We start from the raw sequence: 7982 nt of genomic DNA on the forward strand, positions 1-7982 counted from the left end.
TGCTGCAGGTCTCCGGGGCACTTTGGTGGGTCCCGGTATGGATGGATCCCCTGCCGCCGAAGACCCCAGGCCCGCGAAATTATCTGGGCGGCCCTGGATCCGGCAGCTGTGGATGCAGGGGAGGGACCCATCAGGGCACAGCAATGGCTCTTTCTGAGGTGCAATGTCTGGAGCGGAAAAATCCGGGACATTTCCTCTTATTTCAAATATCTGCTCAGACGGAGGGAGGAGGAGGACAAAAAAAAAAAAAGAGAGATGATGTCTGGGAAAACCCGGATGTATGATAACTCTACATTACCATATATCATCTAATCTAACCTATGGTATGTCATGTTAACTCTTATCCAATTATCTCTTTATTGAGCCCAATATCTTCGATCCAGGGGTGAAAGTAACTTAGGGGACTTACTGGTCCACAGGGGGCCAGGGTCCTGAGCAAGCAAGGTGTGTGCGTGTGTGGAGGGGCTCAATCAGAAAGGGGGGGCTTGGGTGGAAGGGGCAGGGCTGGGGCCAGACACTCCCTGCCAACCATTCGTGTGGTCTGGTGGAGATTTAAAGGGCCAGGGGCTTCCAGCTGCTGCTGCCAGCACTACCCTAGGGCCCAAGCAGTGATTGAAGGCAGGGGACCAGACTCAGTGACTTTCAAGGTCCCTTCCAGTTCTATGAGATAGGTATATCTCCATATCTAAAAAAAAAAGGCCGGAGTCCCAGGCCCTTTAAATCACCACCCCATGGTAGTTGTAGCAGCAGCTGGGAGCCCTGGGGCTCTGGCTACTGCCGGAAGCCCTGGGCCCTTTTAAATTGCTGGCCCCCAGGGAAGCTGTCCATTTTGGCCCCCCCTCATCAGTGGCCCTGCCGGTACAGTGGGCTGTGTACCAGCTTTTACCAGTATGCTGGACTAGACTGTACTGGCTTACTTTCATCTCTGCTTGGATCTGACTAAAATATAATTTGTGATTGATTAAAGCATGTCTTCCAAAAAGCCTCCTGCCTTGATCTGAAGACATCAAGAGATGGAGAATCCACCACTTCCCTTGGTAGTTTGTGCCAATGGTTAATCATCATCACTGTTAACAATGTGTGCATAAATTTAATTTGAATGTGTCTGGCTTCAGCTTCCAGCTATTGGTTCTTGCTATGCCTTGACCGAATTCCAATATGGATGTTCACACTCTGCCTCCCTAAAACTCCCAATGAGTTTTTATTGCCAAATGATATTCCACATATGCTATCCCATCTTTTGTACTATTGCTATGTGTTCTTCTGAGTACAGGGTGTCAAATACAATGGTGACAAGAGCAACATAATGGATAAGATGGGTAGGTGGATAGACAGGCAGAGCATCCACAACCCCTACTGACTTCATTTGGAATTGAAGGTATGTAGCCTCTCACAGGAAGTGCTTTGCATCTTGCAAGTTCCCGAAGAGCTGCCTGCATTTCAGTAACAAATCAGTTTTAAGGTGCTTGAGCTCCTGGCACAGAAAGATGTTATATAAATGCAAGATCATTATCATACCAGATTAGACCACACGGTAGGTTCATATGGTCCAGACTCTTGTCTCTGTCAATACCTGGTGCTTCTAAGCATTAGGTTTTCTGTTTTTGTAAAATTTAGCAATTTGGCAGGGAGATTCTTAGTGTTTCAGTAAAAAGTATTAGGCCAGAATAAAGTGGCTAGTGCTATATAAATATCCAAGACAACTGGAGAGATATGCTGGCCTTGGGCCACATATAAAAGTTCCATTAAAGGAAAAGGGAGTTGTTTGCATGGATCAGACACAACACAGAATTAAAATCTCCTTGTAGTAAAATCTGCATACAAATAAACATGGGGAGTATATTCAACAATAAATATCAAGAAAAATGGGATCTATATAGTTACTTGTTTGCAAAGTATTGTAATGAACTGGAGTGTGTGAGTGTATTCTCTCTCTCTCTTCTAGAAAGAATCAGAACTGATTAGCTGTGTGTCACAGGCCCTATATTGATATACTAGCTAATAAAGTTTCTTGAACTCAAGTGGGTGAAGCCTATGTTTTTGAAATAAGAGGACCTGGGTTTTATTCCCATTGCTGTAAAATTCAGAATGGCCTTACTGAACAGCATAGTGGTGGTTATGAAGCCCTAAGTAGCTAATGGTTATTTATAATGTCATATATATTGTTTATGGCTTGGAGTCTGAGTAAGTATTATTATTTTATTTCTTACGTGTAACCCTACATCCCAACTGAATGGGTCTGGTTTTAGTTATGTTTCATGGTGGGAAATTTCTGGTGGTTAATTTTTCTGATGGATACTGTGAAAGTGACTAATCCATTGGAACAATCTTAGTCTGCCTGAGCATGCAGCCTTGGATGGAGTTACACATTTTATGTTCTAGAAAATGTATGCAAATAGCTTTTTGAAAACATTCTCATCACCATCCACATTAAAAGCAATTAACTTCCCTCACAGTGACACTTCCATGCAAAAAATATTACACAGTATGTCAGCAAAACATGAGTGCAGCCAAGTAAATCATTAGTGGCAATAACTCTGGTCTTTGAACCATTGTTCTCCAGATGAGGTAAAAATCATTTCAAACAGAAGCAACCGTAGCTGCTGTGTTCAGAGCAGGCCAAAGGCCTCTCTAGCTTGACATCACCTTTTCCATGCTGTCATGCTTTCTCCTGAAAAGACTTTGGAATTGGATATTTATAGAACAGCAAGACACCCCCCTACTCCACCCCCACTAATATGAACAATTCTGAGCAAAGGAGGAAAATAAGTAGGATTTACTTGGAATAAACTAAATATAGAAAGAGGAGGTAAAATCTCCCTTTTGGAAAAAAAATAAAAGTAAAAATGCAAATGGTACTAAATGCTGGGAATAGATAGGAATTAAAGGTAGAAGAGAGAGAACCAAAAATGACCCTTAGGGCTTTTCTATGCTTGAAATGCTGTAGGGGCACAGCTGAAGCATTGCAGCTGCACCCTGGTGGTGCTTCAGCATACATTCTACCTACACTGATGGGAGCGGTTCTCCCATCAGCATACGTAATACACCTTCCTGAGATGCAGTAGCTAGGTCAGCAGAATTCTTCCATTGACCTAGGGCTGTCTACACCGGGAGTTAGGTCGGCTTAAGTATGTCACTCAGGGGTATGGATTTTTCACCTAGAGTTTAGTATAGACCAGACTTTAGGTTTGCAGTAGTCCACACTGGGGATAATCAGCACTCTTAATTGCTGATTCATCAAAACATTTAAGCACACATTTAAATCCCGCTAAAGTCAATGGGTATGTCTACACAGCCCACAGCAGTGATGCACGACTTGTGTCAGCATCAGAATATAGCTGTGTAGACAATGCAATGCTTCCACTAAAGCCCCAATTCAACAAAGCTCTTAAACCCATGCTTAGGACCCATTGGGTACATCTATACAGTCCATGACAGTGAGCCTCCTAGCCCAGGTTGAAAAACTCTGGCTTGTGAGGCTCACGCTACTGCTCTAAAAATAGCTGTGCAGACAGCGCTTTGAAGTTGTGGCCCCAGGCTGGAGCTTCAGCTCTCAACTTAAGAACATGAGAACGGCCATACTGGGTGAGTCCAATGGTCCATCTAGACCAGTATCCTGTCTTTTAACATTGGCTGGTGCCAGATGCTTCAGAGGTAATGAACAGACCAAGGTAATCATTGAGTGATCCATCCCATTATCCAGTCCCAGCATCTGGCAGTCAGAGGATTAGAATGTCCAGAGCATGGGGTTGCATCCCCTGATCATCTTAGCTAATAGCCGCTGATGGACCTATTCTCCATGAACGTATCTTTTTTTTTTTTTAACACAATTATACTTTTGGCCTTTAAAACATCCTCTGGCAATGAGTTAAACAGGATGACTATGTGTTGTGTGAAGAAGTACTTTCTTTTGTTTGTTTTAAACTTGTTTATTAATTTCATTGGTGAGTCCTGGTTCATGTGTCATATGAAGGGATAAATAACACTTACTTATTTACTTTCTCTGCACCATTCATGATTTTATAGACATCCATCATATTCCCCTTAGTCATATATTTTCCAAGCAGAACAGTCCCAGTTTTTTAAATCTCTCCTCATACAGAATTAGTTCCATACCCCTAATTATTTTGTTGCTCTTCTGTGTACTTTTTCCAATTCTAACATATCCTTTTTTGAGATGGGGCAACCAGAACTGCACACAGTATTCAAGGTGTGGGCGGTACTATGACTTTAAATAGTGACATTATTATATTTACTGTCTTATGATCTATCCCTTTCCTAATGGTTCTAACATTGTTAGCTTGTTTTGCTATTTTGTTGCTCAGTCACCTAGTTTTGTGTTCTTATGAAAGGTTCTAGTGACCTTAGTGAGAGAGTATAAGAGACCCTGTCAGCTATAGACTATCCTTCCTTTCTTTTGCGCATTAGCACTGTCTCCTTCCCCATGCCTAAAGATGCAGAAACTCACCTACAGCCCAGTGTGGGAGGAAGGCAGCTGGCAAACTGGGAGACTTACCAGCAGAGATGGGCTCAAATCAAACTCCAGATCATACTCCAAAACTTAATGGTTCCCTGAGCCTGCACTACATTGCACCAGTTTTGCACAGGTCCAATGATATTGACTTCAGGGCTAACTGAACATCGTAAATCCAAACCCACCAGGTTAGAATTTTGCAGCTAAATCCATCTCTGTAGGTCAGCATCACAACACTTGGAAAAGAAAATATCTAGCCCTGGTAATGCATATTTATTGACCCCTATATATAAAAAAGGGGGTGTTCATCTGAATAATTTGAAATCTTCTCTGTCCAGTGTGCTCTTGAAAGTCTTATAGTTACTTAACTGAACTATGTTTAAATTAATTGTGATGTGCTAAGAGCTGATATTGTACTCCTTGTACGAGACATATTAAGAAAATATCCCAGGACAGTATTACACTCAAATATGCAATTTATTTGCATATCTAACTTGTACACACAAATAACCAACTAACAGTGTTGCTAGTACTTGCAATTTAGACATGTAAATCCATACCTACTTTTGTGTGCATATCGGTACATGCATCAATCTGAAAATTCTGGCTCTGAGCTTCTGAGTAAAACTGCATGAACTGTTCATTAGAAATAATTTATTTGGCAAATTTAGACCTTTTTAATTGTTTTGTTTGTTATTTGATTAATAGAGTTTAGGAACCATGTTTCAGCCTGTTGGATTTTTGCTAACTACTCATACTGAGTATTCAGAGTTTACTGTTTCAGCTGGGGGACTGGCCTGCAAAGTCACATGATATGGTTTGTACCTTCTGACCTCAGACAAACAGAGAATACTCTTGATCATTAACAGCCACCTGTATTCACACAAATACCCCATCACTACCACTTCCTCAGTGTTTATGCAAACACAACACAGCGGCACAATATTTGTAGAAAAGCAGACAAAAAATGGTCTGATTATGACTGGATCAAACTGAGCTCTGGATTTAGTGAGCACACTCACAAATATTTCTGCCTATTGTTCTCAAACTCTGGTTCTGTCTAGAACAGTCCTCTGTGCTAATGTGGTTAATGCTGTAAGCAATGCAGGTGCAGTCATGCTCTTTATTTCTTGTACTTGGTGCTTGAAATCTATTATGCACATTCCCCTGCTTAAAGCCTGACAAGGTGGTGGTTGTATAAACTGACACCCATATATTTGGAAGACTTCAGATTTCTTATGACAAATTAATTTCATCTTTTTAATACTCTGGCCCATTTGAGGAGTTAATTAACAGTATGAATGTGGACTCAATTTTTCTATTTCATGCGTATCCAAACAGGAGCTTTCTTTTATTATAACAGTGCCCACTAGCACTGCTGTACGTTAAGGTTTGTTACTATTTCTGTGATAGAAACCTCATATTTCAGCATTTGTTGCTAGGCCATAAAAAATAGACAAGATTTAAAACCTGACATGAAAAAAAAATCCATGTCTTTGTTTTCAAGTCACAGGAGAGCAAAAGCAATGAGTTGCTGAGTTCAGGTGTTTCTTTTATACCACTATCACTCAAAAATGATTTTGTCATTTAAACTGATGTGGTGGAGTCCTGTCGTTTATAATGCACGTGAGTCCCTGGGGCTATTTTAGGGGGAGAGGAAAGTGGCTAAGTTTATTTTGTCTAGAAGTGTCGGTCATTACCTGGCCCAAATCCTGCTTGACTTATTTGCATAAATAAATATGTGCTGTTGGGCCTAACCCTGCTCTGTTTGAAACCACTAGGGCTGTGCTGTGATTGTGTACTACAATTCATATCCACTGCAGTACCAGCCTGTTGGATTGAGCCCACCACTGGGAACAAGAAACACCTGATCTCTAATCCCACTCCTGACAGCGACTCCCTCTGTGGCTATGGGCAAGTCACTTAACATCTCTGTGCCTCATGTTGCTCATCTGTATAATGGAATAACAATAATAGCTATATTGCAGGGTGTAGTGAGGATTCATTTGTTTATATTTATAAAGCCCTGTGTTGGCAAGGAGCACTACACGCATGCTAAGTATCTCTTCCCACACCCCTTTATACTGCCTAGCTCCACCCAGTGCTTTCTCTTGACTGTTCCCTCCTCCCACACCCAACTCCATGCCTTCTTTCATGCAGGCCTGTATGCCTGGAATAGCTTCCTAATTAATGCTTGCAACTGTCCTCCCAGTCCCATGAAGGCCTACCTAGTGTCACAGAATCAGTGCCTAGTGCCTACCTACCTAGTATCACAGAATCACCAGGCTGATGCTCTGGAACTACTCCATACAAAGCCAGTCAGGACTCTGGGGTAGCATGCATCCTCCCTCTGTGCATATTGTCACCAGGACAAGAAGCTGACCCAGTTTCGACCTTCCTTCAGCATCCCCACCCTCGGAAGGGCACTGCTAGCAAGTCTGGATCATAATGTCAGGAGTCCATACCTTGGGCTATGCCCAAAGAATATATAGTGCAACTCAGAAGGAAATGTGTAATAGTGGTTTTATGTCACCTTTGTACTCCTCCAGTCCTGGGTCAGTTGTGCACCTAAAGCCTGCTCTAATTTGTGCCAGGTGACCAAAGATAGTGGTCAGGTGGGAGTAAGGGAGGGTCAGCCATACCCCTTGACCACATCCTCTATTTTGGATGTAAAGGGGGAGAGTGGTGTGTTCTGAGTTTGTACAGCGCCTAGCACAATAGGGCCATGGTCTGTGACTGGGGCTCTTAGGCATCAATGCAATACTACTACTAATAAAAATAACAATAATAATAGAAACTGCTGTGCGAACCTGTGGAGGATCCATCTGTGCTGGAGTGATCTCCCTAAGGCTGTCTAAAATGGCATGAGAGCCACTTTGTGCCAGTGGAGTTGTGCAAAGTGGCCACAGCTCAGCCCAGGATCAGAGGTTATTTAAAAAAACAAAGCTAGTATTACCAGAAATGTTTTGGTTTTTACATTCAAATAAAAATATTTAAATGTAGACATTTCCCTGTTGTGTTTTTTCAGTCCAGCTTCTGTCATGTTGCACTAAGGGCTTGAGAACCGCAAAGTGAAAGTGATTAGAAATGAAACTAACTGAGGAACATAGTTTAACCAGCCCAGCTCAGTGAAAACAGCCTACAGGCCATGATAAGAGGAAATTGCATTTTAATAATTATTTCCATTTGAAGCGCTAAGTGACATGATTCTTAAACTTTTCTGTGCTGTGGGCCACTTCCTAAATTTCAGACCATCTTTATTCTCAGCCCCTATTCTTTACACCAGTGGTTCCCAAACTTGTCCCACCGCTTGTGCAAGGAAAGCCCCTGAGGGACTGGGCTGGTTTGTTTACCTGCCACGTCTGCGGATTCAGCCGATCGCGGCTCCCAGTGGTCGTGGTTCGCTGCTCCAGGCCAATGGGAGTTGCTGGAAGCGGCCCAGGCCAAGGGACATACTGACCGCCGCTTCTAGCAGCTCCCATTGGCCTGGAGCAGCAAACCACAGCCA

The sequence above is a fragment of the Chelonoidis abingdonii genome, chromosome 14, assembly GCF_003597395.2.
Source record: "Chelonoidis abingdonii isolate Lonesome George chromosome 14, CheloAbing_2.0, whole genome shotgun sequence".
Lineage (NCBI taxonomy): Eukaryota > Metazoa > Chordata > Testudines > Testudinidae > Chelonoidis > Chelonoidis abingdonii.